At 38.1% G+C, this 16,873-nt stretch overlaps 2 protein-coding genes across 4 annotated transcripts in view; one reads left to right on the top strand and one right to left on the bottom strand.

Moving 5' to 3' along the window:
• CENPP (centromere protein P) overlaps positions 1-16,873 on the bottom strand; it is a 353,315-nt gene that overhangs the window by 140,741 nt on the left and 195,701 nt on the right. The window lies entirely within an intron of this gene.
• Positions 9,666-16,873, top strand: part of ASPN (asporin) — a 38,764-nt gene continuing 31,556 nt past the window's right edge. The window contains exon 1 of the mRNA XM_026656693.2: positions 9,666-9,887. The gene's annotated coding sequence lies outside the window, so the exon portion shown is untranslated. The remainder of the gene's footprint in view (positions 9,888-16,873) is intronic.

Here is a 16,873-nt window from a genome sequence, read left to right as displayed (position 1 = left end):
GTGAAAAAATCCACCATACACCTTGCAATCTTGCCCCAAGGGAAAAATTCCTCTTTGGTTATCAATTGTTATCAATCAGACCCACAGCCTCTTGGAAACAATGGTGTATGAAACTAAACCTCCATTAGATTTCCGGGAAGCAAATACCACAGAAAGACTGCTGCATGTCCACCCCTGATGATTTCATACATAGTGAAGGAGACAATCAACTCTCCCTTCCCTGCCATAGCCTAGTTAATGGGTGACAGAGAGATGGAGAAATCTCCTCTGCTGCTCTAACTTCCCGGTCAGGCGGGATCTCCATGTGTGATCTGGGGGACAGGTAAGAGAAGGTGGCTCTGGAGCAGCTGAGCCTGCCCCTCTCTTCTGAGGACCCCAGGTGTCATCTACCCCATGCTGATCTGATCAAATATGTCCCACAATAAACCAGGAGGGGGAGGGCATTCTCTTTCATATCCACTGATTTTGGTAGGCATTACTGCAAAAAGAAGGCAATTCTGTAGTGCACAAAGAAATTACATGCCAATAAACAGGTAGTTACTTGGGAAATCTTATAGAGGTTCTATGTGTGTCAGCCAGTGAAATCACCATAAACCTGACAGAATACATAGCACTATGATCAGCAGGGTATAGACTGGACAATTTATAAGCTTGAGAAACGGGCAACTTAATCCACCTAATGACAGATGTTTAGGCCTGGTCCTAATCAAAATAGCTAAATTTGTACAACCCCTACTGTGTTTATACCTAGCGAGTACACTTACACTGGTAGGGGAAAAGAACCTTTATACTGGTATAACTGTGTCCACACTAGGGGGTTGCACCACTTTAGCTATAAAGGTTTCAAATCAGTACAGTTCAAGTAGTAGAACAACTAGCCCTTTTATCTTATCTTATATGTTGAAGTCATAATTAGTAATAATGTCTCATACTTGGAGACATTATTCAATCTACAATCATAACTTGACTTGCAGTCATTGCTACATTTTAACATACTTTCAGATTTTAAAAAAGTTAACAAAACCTCCACACTTGCTTGTTCCTTTTCTCTTCAGTAAGCTCTGGGGTAGATCTAACACTATAATAAAATAAAGATGCGATATTCAAATGCATCTAAAACAGCTTGGAACTGACCACCTACTGAAAGTTAGTTGGAGTTGGGTGCTTAACTCCCTGAGGCATCTTTTTTGGGGGGCGGGGGGAGGGGAAAGACATCTAAAGAATTTTCAGCATCTCTTGTAAGACACCACCATCTTAATAAAATATAATTTATATCAGTAATATTTAACCCAATTGTTCAAAATCATAAGTTAGTTTCCATCCTATAAAAATGGTTTAATACATAGTATATTTAGGGACACATCACTCATTATCTCCTGGCAATCACAAAACACTGTATTACCCAAATAAGCTTTGAGCACCAGAACACATGATTCTCTTCGTAAATGCCCTACTCAATAAAAAGAATTCCACATCAATGCTGTAAAAGACAAACAAGGCAAAAAACAACCACATATTTTCTTCTTCATAGAACTAAGCATACTGTTGTTACATCATTTAGCAGGCATTTACTTTGAGTACTTGAGTTGCATTATTACTCAATAGCTTAAAAAGTGCATCTCTCAAATTTACTGTGTTAGCAAATGTTATCCATCAGGGGAACAATTACAGCCCCAGAAAATGGTCTGTTTAATCCATTGCTCTCTCACTTTCTGAGCAAAGGATATTTTATTATTTTATTTTATGTGGGATGAAGAGACAGTTTATTACTCACAGTATTTATAGTGCACTTCACATTCATTATCCTGAAAACCATGAAACAGTCTTATTGCAACAGGAATAATTTGTTCACATACTATAAAAGTGGTATAATTCGCTCACCTCTTCAGAGATTACTCATTGTACATATACTTGCTGACCAATATCAAAACTGTTTAATATCACTGCTAGCAACACAAATGGAAATTATTCCTTCAGTAATATGTGCCATCAGCTATCAAATAGTTTATATAAAGCAACAAGGAATTTTATTTTCCAAACCATACACACATTTAATATGTACTCCTGAATTTATGTTTCTTTCAGATTACATGAATGATGCCAATTGAGTGGTGAAAGTAACATATTATTTTGTGCATTTTTGTAAGTATGAAAATCCATTCAAAATTGCTCTAGCAAACTTTTATAGTGACCAAAATAGGGAAACCAAAAACTTAAAATACTGACATTAAAAAGTCTATAAAAATATACAAAGATCTCTAACAATCTATTTTGGCATTGTGTGTTACCTTTTATATAGGCCGTTAAATCTAGAAGTTTTTCTATATTCCCTTGTGACATTTTTCAAGCTTATAGACATGCTGGAATACAGCTGTAATGCAACATCCCACGGTGGGTCACTTGTAGTAAGGGATTGAACCTAGAATCCTCTGGATCTAAAATGATGAGCCTCTATTACCTGAACTAAAGAATTCATATCTGTTAAGGCTATAGTGGACTCAACCATTATTTTTTAAGCTGAAGAAAAACGTATCGGGAATGGATGGAGAAAGTGAATATATTTTACAAGTTTACCAGTCTCTTATGTATGGAGAACATGAAAAAATGGGTGTTGCCATACCAACTATAACGAGACTAATCAATTAAGATGGGCTATTATCAGCAGGAGAAAAAAAAATTTTGTAGTGATAATCAGGATGGCCCATTTCCAACAGTTGACAACAGTTGACATTTTTTCATGTTCTCTGTGCATATATATCTTCCTACTGTATTTTCCACTGCATGCATCCAATGAAGTGGGTTATAGCCCACGAAAGCTTATGCTCAAATAAATTTGTTAGTCTCTAAGGTGCCACAAGTACTCCTCGTTCTTTTTGCTGATACAGACTAACACAGCTACCACTCTGAAATAAGCCCAGTTCCCTCATCCTCTCCTCATAAGTCATGTGCCCCAGCCCCCTAATCATTTTCGTTGCCCTCCACTGGACTGTCTCCAATTTGTCCACATCCTTTCTGTAGTGGGGGGCCCAAAACTGGACGCAATACTCCAGATGTAGCCTCACCAGTGCCGAATAGAGGGGAATAATCACTTCCCTTGATCTGCTGGCAATGCTCCTACTAATGTAGCCCAATATTCCGCTAGCCTTCTTGGCAACAAAGGCACACTGTTGACTCATATCCAGCTTCCTGGACACTGTAATCCCCAGGTCCTTTTCCGCAGAACTGCCGCTTAGCCAGTCGGTCCCCAGTCTGTAGCAGTACACGGGATTCTTCCGTCCTAAATGCAGGACTCTGCACTTGTCTTTGTTGAATCTCATCAGATTTCTTTTGGCCCAATCCTCCAATTTGTCTGTCTGTATGCCAATAAAAGATTTAGGAATACCTTTTATGTCTTTCGGGAACTTGTTGTTGAGTTTTGAATTGCTCTTTTATTCATCTAGCAGATGTCAAACCAGAAGCACTAATCTTATGGAACTCTGTCACTTAGGCTGATAGTGTACTGCCCAAACTCTCTTCTTCATTTATTCTCCATGACCAAGCATTTTATAATTTATTTTATTGTTCTGAGAACACGTGTCTAAGTGAGAACATTCATATGCTTTGTAAAACAGAGTTCAGAGAATGAATTTAGTGAGGTAATTCCTTCCTGTGTATTATTAATATTTCCTAAATTTATATGTAAACTTTTCCATAATAAGAACATGTATCTTTCAACAAATTTGGTTTAGAAGAGATCCTACAAGGCAACCTACTAAATGTTACATGCTCACCTTCTGAAAGAAATGTAAAAATTCAGCTTCTTCAAAAACACGTAACAGGTTTGACAAAATTCATTAACCTGGAGACAAACATGCAAGTTGCAATAAATGATGTTTACAACAATGCCAAGTTATAAGTCTGACATTTTGCTGTTTCTAAAAGTAATTTTAATGACATTTCACACAAATGGAATGGAAACTATAACTATTTTAAGTTTAGAGATGCCAGCTTCTAACATACTAATTTATTTTTAAGAGGAAAAAAACGTAACACTCATTAAGAGACCATATAGTACCACCCCAAGCGTCACCTTCACACGCCCCAGAATGAAAAATTGGTTGATTGCAAACAGAGAATTTAAGCATCTCTTGTAGCTTGATGAACAAGTGTTTTTACCATTACTCTAAGCAAAGGCTTTGATCTATTTTACTGCTGTTGTACAATGAATCATGGAAGTATCTATGGGCTTGAATAGACATATTTTTTTCTTAAAACTTCCAAGCCAATGCAAATAAAAAATAGCTTTAAATATTGCCCTTAGAACTGAAAGCAAGATGACTTTGTAGCAAAGACTCATGTAGACAGATCCATTGTCAACTACCCTGTCATATCATGGACGCAAAAAAAGATATGGCAAGAACATCATACATATATTTAGGAAGTGAGAGTTTTACTTTTTAAATTAGTTTATTTTGTTAACAAGGAAGTGCAGCAATAGCTTGATTTTGTGTTTCAAAACAGAAAACTTTTCCTAGAATCTAGTAACTGGAAGACTCAGTAGCTTGACACAGGTTGTGGAGCCTTTCAGCAGTAAGTCGGTGGTTTGACTTCAGGCCAGGTCAAAAGATGTAGTTACTCAGGGCTCGTCGACAGGGTGCAGCTATGCACACTAATGGAATGTGATTTGTAAGGTACACTACTTGGTACTTTAATGTAGTACTGTTTCAAACAGTGCATGAGGGAACTATTAGTGTGCACCAGCAGGGTCTACACAGACAAATTAGTGCGCAACATGTTAGTGCATTTTAGAAATCATACTCCTTTAGTGTGCATTGCTGTCCCATGTAGACATGATCTTTACAACTATTAAATTATCTATGTGAGCACGATTGTGTTCTCAGTTCATTTATAGTGGACAAGTATCCATATTACAAAAAAAATTCTCATAATGAGAAAGTTTGTAAGCAGTATCAGCAGACAGACCAGCAACTGATTAGGCATTGAGAGTGAACTACTTACAGACCTCTGTATCTGGTCTCTCCAAGTTACAGTTGGGGACTGTTGACAATTTGCATTGCCACTGCTCATCCTGTACCTTCTGTAGAAGTAATAATACAAATATGCATTTACATAGTGCCTTTCACTAAAGGTTGTCAAAGCACTTTTAAAAGACCAATAGCCACATTTTACAGTTGGGGAATCTAAGATACATTGCCTAAACCCACACAGGATGTCAACAGAAAAAATAGAACCTAGGTCTCTGGACTCCTATGTCCCTCTCTAACCAGTGGACCACACTCTGCAAAACTATCACTTTTCATTAACACTTAAAAATTAAAGAAGAAAACTTTTTTGTTCTGGTTAATTATATGTCTGAAAATCATGTGGGCACGTTACTGTAAGCTTAAGTTTACAGCTCTTACGTACATGCTCAAAAACACAATACACAGGCATATTTTAAGATACTAATCATACACGATTTAGTTTCAACATGTTGATAATTAAAGGTAGAGATGAAAGGCTTCAGGCTGTACAGTGAGACCACGTTTATTTTTGGTTTCAGATATTTTAGTTTATAAGTCAGATGCTAAAACAACTTTTCAGAAAAAAGGTTTGAGTACATTAACACATACATAAAGTGTTGATGCAATAAATTTATGTTTGTTGTATACATAAAATTAAACAAACATAATGACTTTGCACATCTACACAGAGAGAGAGAGTGAAGAATCAAGATGAACCACAGAAGTGGAAGAATAAACTTTCCATATTCAAGTAGTGCAAATAGTGTGGTCAAACTTGAGAAAGCCCAGAACTTAACTAAAACCAAAACATATGACTGCATTCAACATGTACTGGCTTCTCAGCAAAAAAGGAATATGTCATGTTATTAAAATGCCGTGGTTAGTCTCCAAGAGAGAATCTGTATAGTCAAGAGTTACATTAATCATTTTCATGTAAACCACCTTTATAAACAGTGGACATTAATGAAAACTTATTTTGCCTTCCACTAAGACTTGTATACAAGCTTTGCAAAAAAGACAAAATTCAAACATACTGGAAGGTTTTAAGGACATATGACAACATAATTCTAATGATACATATCCAGTAACCAAATATCGTCACTCTCAAAGGAAAAAATATTCATCATGGCCACATTCTATAGCGCTGATTTTATTATACAACAAATAAATGTGTCCAACAAAGTTTCTATGCCACAGCTGCAGTTATGTAATTTCTCAACACTAGAAAGCTGTCTTTTGATTGCATTATATACTGGTCTTGGTTTGTGCTTCATCCAATCAGAAGTTAGTCTATTCATAAAAGTAGCATTTGTTTTAAAGAATATACCAATTTTATATGAATAGCCTGCTATGTCATTAACTGAAATTAATAAATTAAGTTAATTGCTTAAGAACAAGCCAAGCAACCGTCTGACTGTCTGATAATCTCATTTGTGATTAAAAATATGGACTACATTTTGAGGCAGTATTAAAAAAAATCATCCTTGATTAGGAAACTTCTAGGAGCCAAATCCTCTACACTAACCGTCTCTTCCATGTAACTTAATGTCAAAGAGTCATAATGACTATCAGAGGTACTATTTTTTTCACATCTCTAGTTTTACACCAGGATATTTAAAAAATAAATAAATCCTTGTTCATAAAATGGATATTCAGCAATGTAATGAAATTTGATGCTGGGAAACAATTTACTTTAACTACTACATTAACAAAGTGCAACAAGATCACTTTTCACTTCAAGAGTTCAAATCTTGCAGTTAAAAAGGTAGGTAACATTTTCTCTACAGTTGTTAAATGACAACTATGGTTCAGGAAATCAACATTTATTTTCTACAATTAACATTATTTAGAGCTTAGGAGTTGTCAAGAATATAAAACAGCAGAGTCAACGTTTTTAAATTGCAGTACTAAATGAGAGGAGTAAGCTAATGGAAAAATGCCCACTGGATGTGAGGCTGCTTCCTTCAATATATAAAGTTAAAGATTAAGGAAACAGTAGGTAATTGAATTCAGATGTTAACAAGCTAGTAGAAAACTGGCATTTTACTGTAATTTTGTTTAGTCAGAAAAATTGAAACTTGTACATAGCAGGGAGATTAGTTGCTCATGAAGAGCCAAGAAAATTTATTTATGTATCTGAAACTTCTTGTGCAAGGTAAACAGCATCAATAAATATATCTACAAAGTCCTTTTGAACCACTGAACCATTACAGTCAACTGCTTTTACTATTCATTGCTAAGAAGTGAGTGATTCTGCTCTCTGCAGTATAAATAATATTCTTAGGCAGGTTGCTAAGAGATCTGTTGATGTGAACTGCAGCTGTAACTTAAACATTCAGAGGTACATTGAACATTATCAAGAAAATAAGTTGCTAATAGCAACCCATAAATTTGGCTATTCAAGCTTGCATTCAAAACATTTATGCTGTCCTACTGTGCTGGCTTATTACATGTCTTGTAAAACAAACCACAAAGTAAAGTAGAGACAGTGTCCTTGCTGTAGAATTCTGCAATATTAGTTAGTTTTATAGTAAATTGTAAAAGATTTTGTGAATTTTTGAAAGAACATGATTAAGTTCCCAAAGCCTAGTTTGCCATATTGGGATTCCCTGAACTACATTTTTGTGATGTCATCAAAAATTGCATAAAATATAGAGAATCTGAGGTTCAGAATTTGGCAGTCAGCTGACTGCAAAGGTGATTATAAAATATTTTATTTTAGAATTTAAGTTCCTTCATAATTTTGAAACTATTTCAACTAGAATCACCCTACCCAACCCTCTATTATTAAAGGGGGGGGGGGAAGATGCAATTACATTCCTCCTATCCAAACTACTACCTCCACAATGTTCCTTTTTACTATTAAAGGGACAAGACAGACTTCATTACAGCAATTTTATCCAAATTTGTTCAAGTAAATGAATGCAAAAAAAGTCATTCAATACACAGGCAACATATTTCCTTAGGAAGGTTGTTCTAATGCTGATAGCATGTTGAAATCTAGAACTACACATCTGAAATATTAAAAGCAGTATCTTTGAACTTTTGGTGTGGGACTTTGATTGTTAATGAAAGTAATTTCACTATTTGGGAAACACCGATCCATAATAGGTATATAACTCATCTACCCTAGTCAATCTGGAACATACAAAAAAGAACAATGCAATGAGCAACACAAGCCTTATTTTCTTTAGTATAGTAACTTCAGATTGGAAATGTTAGTGTAGCATATCTGCTTCTTTTCCCCCTTAAAAATACAGTAGACAAAATAACTAGTGCTACTGAAACAAATCTGTAACCTTATCAACATGTCATCAACATGAACTTATAATTCCTTGCCATCCAAACATTTTATCAGGATGGAAAGGAACTAGAATTGTTAATCTTTTTTTCCTCTTGCAAGATTATCGGAATTGTAACATAAAAAAGCGCTATTTACATTAGTAAAGACAAAGTAACATCTATAAAACTGGATAAATGAAAATCCTGAATTTGTCCTAAACCTAGAGACATAAGCCATTAATTACGTTGACTATGCAAACTGCAGTACAGGCAACTCACATTAGTGTCATATCACTTTAAATAGACAATCTGATAAAGATAAGCAGCATATAACCCTGCTTCTAACTATATTAGTATGGATGCCGTAGTATGAATAATGTAAAGCGTTTCTATTTTTCACAGACCTAGCTTAAACTTATAGCTCCAATCATGATTATAACATTAATAATTGGAGATATACCTATCTCCTAGAACTGGAAGGGACCTCGAAAGGTCATCGAGTCCAGCCCCCTGCCTTCACTAGCAGGACCAAGTACTGATTTTTGCCCCAGATCCCTAAGTGGCCCCCTCAAGGATTGAACTCACAACCCTGGGTTTAGCAGGCCAATGCTCAAACCACTGAGCTATCCCTCCCCCCAACTACATATTGCAACTAAAGACTGGAGTCATGTTAACATGTTAACATAAGCAATAGGTATTTATTCCAATGTTCCCATTAATGACCATCATCCTTGAAACTTGCTAAAAAAAATTACTGTTTTAAACAAAGCATACACTTTGTTACTTGTATTTAGGGTGACCAGATAGCAACTGTGAAAAAACGGGACAGGGGGTGGGGGGATAATAGGTGCCTATATAAGAAAAAGTCCCCAAAAACGGGACTGTCCCTATAAAAACGGGACATCTGGTCACCCTACTTGTATTTAATAATATAATGTAGGCTTTTAATCAGAAAGTCTGGTGTACACTTGGCCTGTTGCTAGGTATTTACTGTAAGTAAGATGTCTTATCTATATACAATTACATAAAAGAATAAGCAGTGTATTAATTTTACAGCTTTAGTCTTTGAATAGATTTGATAACTTGCTGATCATCATCACTATTTATTCTTTGAATGGATGTGTGTTCACATTTTGGTAAATGCCACACTCTATAAGGAATGATGCACTGAAAAATTATTTTTAAAAAGTTTGTTCTGATATCAAGAATGGATTTGAATGGACTTCACTGTACTTCCAATGGCCAGGTGCCATCCATTATTAAACTTCAGGTTTTACCAAGTCTTCTACTAGACGTCTAGAGTTAAGTTAGAAGTTTTGGCTGTGATACAAGCAGTGATGAAAACCATATGAGTAGTAACAAGTCTTAATGTCTTTCCTCAGTATTAAGATGGGCTAATCTGTAGAAGCAGTTTACTCAAGTATCATCCAGGGTGCCAGGCAGATCAGGAACTTTTCAAGTTGAATTTTTCCTTGTAATGCCCACTCTCAATTTCACAGCACTCAACACAAGTTTGTTAATACTTTCTTAAAATTAAAAAAATTGAAATAAACCTCTTAGGTGGATTATCACTGCTTTTGGAAGGACTGCCACATTTACCAGGTATGTTACATTTTTGTATCTATTCACATTTAAACAGCAGTACAGAATTAAGCAACATATTTTCAATTACTATATGAAGATAACACTGTTAGGTAAATAAGTGCTTTGCAGTACTAAATCATTTATAAAGTAAAAATATTTTTCATAATATACTTTGTAGTTCAAATATTTTCAAGTTTACAGAAATTTTAGAATCAAATGGAGTAAAAGCAATAGTCTCTAGCTGGATAAGCAAACAGTAATCAACCTTATAAAAAGAAGAGAAGTGATTTATTTTGTCACGTAAATATTTAAAGCAATATATGATAAATCTTTCCTTATTATTTTAATCTATGCACAGCCCTGTTCTATAATCATTACTTACAATTAATATACTTCTAAAAGTTATTTTAATGAAAAATTTATTTTATCAAGTATAACAGAAAATGATTTAAAAACAAAAATTAAAAAGTGAACAGAACAGATGTTTAAATAAGTGAAAATAGCATAAATGCTCATAGATTAATGTTCATCTAACTTTCAAGGTACAAGTAAAGTAGACTATTCAAAATCAATAAAATAAAAACCAATATCTCAGCTATTTTATTTAAGATTGCATTTCTCATAGTTGCACTGTGTATCTTTAACATAATGCTGTATTTTCCAGACCATGCCTTAGTTTCTTAGATGTTCTTATTCAGAAAGTTGTTAAATTTTATTTTTCTTAGGCATTAGTCCAAAGAAACACAAAGAGTTAAAATATAAAACCATTTATTTTTGGGAAGGAACAATGACTAATAGAAGCCAAACTATTTTTAAATATAGCGGTCAAAAGAGCTATTATCTTGCCTTTCTTTGGACAAAAGCTCTGCACAGAGTAATGATTTGTGATACTAATGAACACAAGGATTTTCCCTGCCTGTCTTCAAGCAAAACCAATGTTTTATTCCTGGCTCATTTAAACATTTCCTTTTCAGAAACAATGCTCTAGGAAACTTGCCTCCCTTCATCAAACTACCTTAACAGCAGCTCTTTCTAAACATGGCTCTTAAAAGGACTAAGTATTGACTACTCTCCTGTTAATTCCTCAGTGTCATGACTCATAAGAAAACAACAATCACATGTTGCCGTTTTCTGCTGCTGGAATCTAGCCATAGAGTAATTTCAATGTTTTTCTTTGAACCTATGCATACTTACCAGGGCCTTCAAATAATCTTTATGCCCCCAAACTGATTTATTATATTTTCTCTTGTAATGCACATTTACTATTTAATATTATGAAGTTACTGTACTGTTACACAGGAATTTTGAATCCAAGTTTTATTACATCTGAATGGTGTTAGTCACATTAAAATAACATTAAGAGTTTATCATAAACTTTATGTAATAATCTAGAAATACCAAGTACTGTACCACACTAACAAATGCATAAAAAAGAAGAGTTGATCTCTTCTGTATGTTATCTGGCAACCTGAGGTTTGGGATAAAACAGACAACCTTTAGAATTCCAAATCATAGAGGCTCAACTGCTTCCTAAGGGGAGTTTGTAGAGACACAATATCTTCTAGACCTTCAGGGTGTGCAAGGAAAACATTACCATTGCAGTGTGTCTAAGTTTCTGCACCCCATCAGCTTCCTGCCTGGTGCTGGAGCACACAGCCCCCTCTACTTCCCCACCCTTAAATTTGGGGTGGCTTGTGTTCCTGGAGGTGCTGCGCAGGAGCACTCTCTGAAGTCAGGGAAGCACAGGGACTCTATGCAGTTGGTGCAAGTAGAAGAAATGCTTCTTGTGCCCTTCCCCACCCCTGCTGTATCTGGGCACAATCTCCCCCTCAGTGTTCTGGTCAATTAGTAAGTATGAGAACTGTTGAGGGTATACATTATCTTGACAACAGTAACCCATTTCACATACTTTATTACATAGTTACATATTTAAATATGGCTGGATTAAACATTTGGCGCATTTATATTAATCTCCTGGGATTTAAGCAGACACAAAAGTTAGTAAAGAAGTTAGAACTGAGCTAAAGAATTACAGTGTTTTTGCAGAAAATGTTCAATACCTCTTCATTGTGAAATTCAGAATTTCACAACCACAAAAACATTTGAAATTTCAAATGGAATATATTTGCCAATTGCTACACACGTGCTACTTCCCACTGACATTTCTGTCAGTTATACATCCATTTCAGAGGGAGAATAAGAATGGGTACTCCTGATACCCCCCTACTTTATAGCATAATAATTTTTATATTCCCTGAGATTTATGAAGTTACTTCCAGTATAATTAATGTAATGCTTAAAACACAGTTTCATAGAATATCAGGGTTAGAAGGGACCTCAGGAGGTCATCTAGTCCAACCCCCTGCTCAAAGCAGGACCAATCCCCAACTAAATCCCCAAATTGCTCCCTCAAGGATTGAACTCACAACCCTGGGTTTAGCAGGCCAATGCTCAACCCACTTAGCTATCCCTCCCCCCGCAAACTTAAAAAGCCAGGCCAGAGACACTAAGGCCCAGATTCACCATGAAATCAATTTGAGTTAATAGCCTAAGTGATATGCCCAAGGTCACAGAGGAAGCTGTGGTAAAGCAGGGAATAGGACCAAAGCCTCCCATGTGCTAGGTTAGCACCCTACCCACTGGACCATCCTGCCTCACACACACACAAAAAACCACTGGTCTCATATAAGTAAATTAAAATCAACAATGCAAAACAACAAAAACACAAAACTGGAATTTAGCATAGGCCAAAGCAACACACCTGTATAAGTGAGTGCACTCACTTTCCCAAAGCTAGAACTAGAAAATGACAGAAGTAACAGTGTCAAAGTGCCTGCATCAGGAGAATCTTTAGCCATAAAGTGACAAACATTTAATTTAGCAATCAAACAAGGATCTACATCCACCCAACATTTCCCAAAAGAATTCTATGACATCCCAAAAAGAGATTATCTTATAAACAGGATATGCATAACAAAGGTTATAGCAGTGCCTCTTGTGTTCTACATAGAATACAGTAGCATACACCCAGCTCCTCAAATTAAGTCTAAATATCCTAGTAAGTGGACAATTAGAGCAAAAATCGGGCCTCCTGAATCTCAGTGCTATGTTCTAAACAACGAGACCATGCTGCCTTCTTCAGTTTCAAGTCAAAGCTATCTTTGCTCCTGGACTGGAGTACCTCTTTCCTAGATCCACCTAAGCAGATTGGTGGACCCAGTTAGGTTTGAATTTTCTATGAGAGATTTACCATATATCTGAGGGCCACTCTATTAACAGCCTAGTGACTAAATATGAATGTCTTTTGTCCGCTGAATTCCCCTACCTGTATATACTATCTTCACAGATCAACTGGGGGGATGAAGGGTTTAGAGAGAGAGCAAGCATGTCAGGATGAAATCAAAGAGCCAGCGGTGAATATCATACTCTGAGTCTGACTGATTGCAGCAGAGAGAGTTTTTGAAATCCTATGCCGTGGCTGAGATACAAGAGAAAAGCACTTTCTTCACCTCCACTGTAGCATCTAGAAAGTCTTGAACTGCAAAAAAATTCTAGGTGGCTGATTAAACCAGACAGTTTCTATTTGCAAAGAACTTTTGCTCCTTAGTCACTGTGACTATATGAACATAACTGATTGGATTCTAACAACACTGGCTACATCCATGGTAGCTGATCCATGTTAGGCGGGGACAAATCAAATTTATCCCATATTCCATAATTGTCTAATATGAAGCATCTGGTAATGTATACTGTCAGAAGCAATTTCTATATTCCTGATAATTCCTATATTCCTAACATAGTGTCTAATTTTTGCCAGTTTTGCTTGCAAGATTTCTAATGTGCTGGAGGAGTTTCAGCCACATCTCTAGCAGATGGAACCATTTCCCCTGTTATTAATAAACTCTAATAAGGGGTTTTGGACCTACTGTTGACTGTTCATTAATGTTTTCTTTGGGAAAAGGGATTAGCTCTCCTTAGGCAAGCAGTTTAGCCATGCTCAGGAAGTCATGTGGATAGTGACAACCTTGACAATTATTGTTTATGGGCAGGTTATTAAGAAGGCTGTAGAGAAACAATCTGGAACTCTCCAATTTCTCTGATACATGTCAATACGATTTTCCTCTGGGCATGGAACTGAGACTGCACTTGCTTCAATCGTTGATTACTTTCTTCCAGTCTTGGAGAGAGGTTAGGTGTCCAGGCTGATTATTTTAGAGCTGTCTTCAGTCTGATACTATTGGCCACAATGTTTTGTTCATTTGCTTGAAGAATCTAACTGGGATAATTCAGTAGTTGCAATGTTACCTTAAATAGAATTATGAAAAGATATTGCTGAGCAATTGCTCATCAGCCTTACTGGCAATTTCACAGGGTTCTATTTGATCACCCGATGGGTTCAATTTAAATGGTGTACATTGGGGGAAATTGTCAAGAGATCTGGATTGCACTGGCATTAATTCACAGATGATTCAAGGCTCAGGCCTGAATGGTGCAGACTCCCTGCTTTCCCAAGGATTAGTCAAGGGGAGTGGATGACAGCAATCTGGCACAAGGTAAACCCAGAAATTATTTATTAGATATTATTAACAGGCATGGTGAACTAACATCTGTCCCTGCTTTTGCAGTGAGATATATGCATTTTGTTGAGATGGTCTGAAATTTGGGAGTGTTTCTGGATTCCTAAATAGCAGTAGTAATGTAAAAATACTTTTTAATCTGCATATGTCTGACCATTCCTCTGATGTGGATATAGCCCAACTGATCAACATCTTTAGGACCTCTGCATTGGATTACTACATGGGACTGCACTTGGATCAGCCATACATTACAACAATAAGTCTTATCTATTTAGATTGTAAACTTTTCAGGGCAGACTGTCTATGACTCTGTCCATGTAGAGCCCCATGAACAATGGGGCCCTTATCTTGGGGTTTGGGCCTATAGGTGCTCCTGTAACACAAATAAAAATATTACTTCTGTTCCCAGTGATGGGAATTGGCTTACAGTTAACTTACAGGTACAATTTAAGTTTCCGATTTTAAACAATACAGACCTATACAATTTGGATCTTTGTCACATAAAAGATCGACTCTTTCCCTATATACCACTGTAACAATAGTAATAAGTGCAGGGCTTTTACCAGGAAAAGACAGTTACTCACTTTTGTAACTGTTGTTCTTTGAGACTTGTTGCTCATATCCATTCCGATTAGGTGTGCGCGCGCCGTGTGCACGATCGTCGGAAGATTTTTACCCTAGCAACACTCGGTAGGTCGGCTGAGGCTCCCCCTGGAGTGGCGCCCTTATGGCGCCGGATATATGCCCCTGCCGACCCAGCGCCCCCTTAGTTCCTTCTTGCCGGCTACTCCGACAGTGGGGAAGGAGGGCGGGTTTGGAATAGATATGAGCAACACATCTCGAAGAACAACAGTTAAAAGGTGAGTAATCGTCTTTTCTTCTTCGAGTGCTTGCTCATATCGATTCCAATTAGGTGACTCCCAAGCCTTACCTAGGCGGTGGCCCTACACACCTCCTGTATGGGTACATGAACCAGGAAGGCGGAGGAGGAAGCTTGAGCCCGAGTAGAGTGGGCAGTGAGGTGCGTAGTTGGGACACCAGCCAAGTCATAGCACACACAGATGCATGATGTGATCCAGGACGAGATGCGCTGGGTGGAGACCGGGAGGCCCTACATCCGGTTTGCCACCGCTACGAACAGCTGGATCGTCTTCCTAAAAGGTTTAGTTCGTTCTATGTAAAAGGTGAGGGCCCTGCGAACGTCTAGGGAATGCAGCTGTTGTTCTCGCTGAGAAGCGTGCGGCTTCGGGTAGAAGACCGGAAGGAAGATGTCTTGGTTAACATGGAAGGCAGACACCACCTTAGGAAGGAAGGCGGGATGTGGTCGCAGCTGTACCTTGTCCTCATGAAACACCGTATATGGTGGGTCCGACGTGAGGGCTCGAAGTTCCGACACGCGTCTCGCCGAGGTGATAGCGACGAGGAAAGCTGTTTTCCAGGAAAGTTACAGGAGCGAGCAAGTGGCCATTGGTTCGAACGGGGCACCCATGAGTCTGGATAGGACGAGGTTGAGGTCCCACATAGGGGCCGGATGCCGAATTTGCGGGTACAGACGTTCCAATCCCTTGAGGAACCTGCTGACCATGGGATTGGAGAAAACCAAGCGCCCATTTTCGCCCGGGTGGAACGCCGAAATCGCTGCTAGGTGTACTTTGATGGATGAAATCGCCAGGCCTTGCTGTTTCAAGGACAAGAGATAGTCTAAGATGGTAGGTACTGGCACCTCCAGAGGGGCAGTATTGCTCAGGGCACACCAGCAGGAGAAACGCTTCCACTTGGCCAGATAGGTGGACCTAGTAGAGGGCTTTCCGCTACCCAAGAGTACGTGCTGCACCGAGCGGGAGCAACGTAGCTCAGATTGAGTTAGCCATGCAGCATTCATGCTGTGAGATGGAGGGATTGCAGGTCCGGATGACACAGTCGGCTGTGCTCCTGAGTGATCAGGTCCGGCCACAACGGGAGTGGAATTGGTGTGGCCACCGACAGATCAAGGAGAGTGGTGTACCAATGTTGCCTGGGCCTCGCTGGGGTGATCAAGATTAAGCGGGCCTTGTCTCTGCGTAACTTGAGAAGGACCTTGTGGACTAATGGGAATGGGAGGAAAGGCGTAGAACAGGTGGTCCTTCCACAGTATCAGGAAGGTGTCTGACAGGGAGCGCCCCTGGAGAGAGCAGAACACCTGGCACTTCCGATTCTCACGAGAGGCGAAAAGGTCTATGTGGGGAAATCCCCAGTTCTGGAAAATTGAATGGATAACATCCGGGCGAATCGACCACTCGTGAGCCAGAGAGGATCTGCTGAGGCGATCTGCCAAGGTGTTCTGGACTCCTGGGAGAAATGACGCCACCAGGTCAATCGACTGGGCTATGCAGAATTCCCAAAGGCGAATGGCTTCCTGACAGAGGGGGGATGATCGTGCTCCCCCTT

The sequence above is a fragment of the Terrapene carolina genome, unplaced genomic scaffold (assembly GCF_002925995.2).
Source record: "Terrapene carolina triunguis isolate 2854851 unplaced genomic scaffold, T_m_triunguis-2.0 Scaffold232, whole genome shotgun sequence".
Taxonomy (NCBI): Eukaryota; Metazoa; Chordata; order Testudines; family Emydidae; genus Terrapene; species Terrapene triunguis.
Note: the sequence above shows the minus strand (reverse complement) of the source record. Positions and strands in the feature narration are given on the sequence as shown.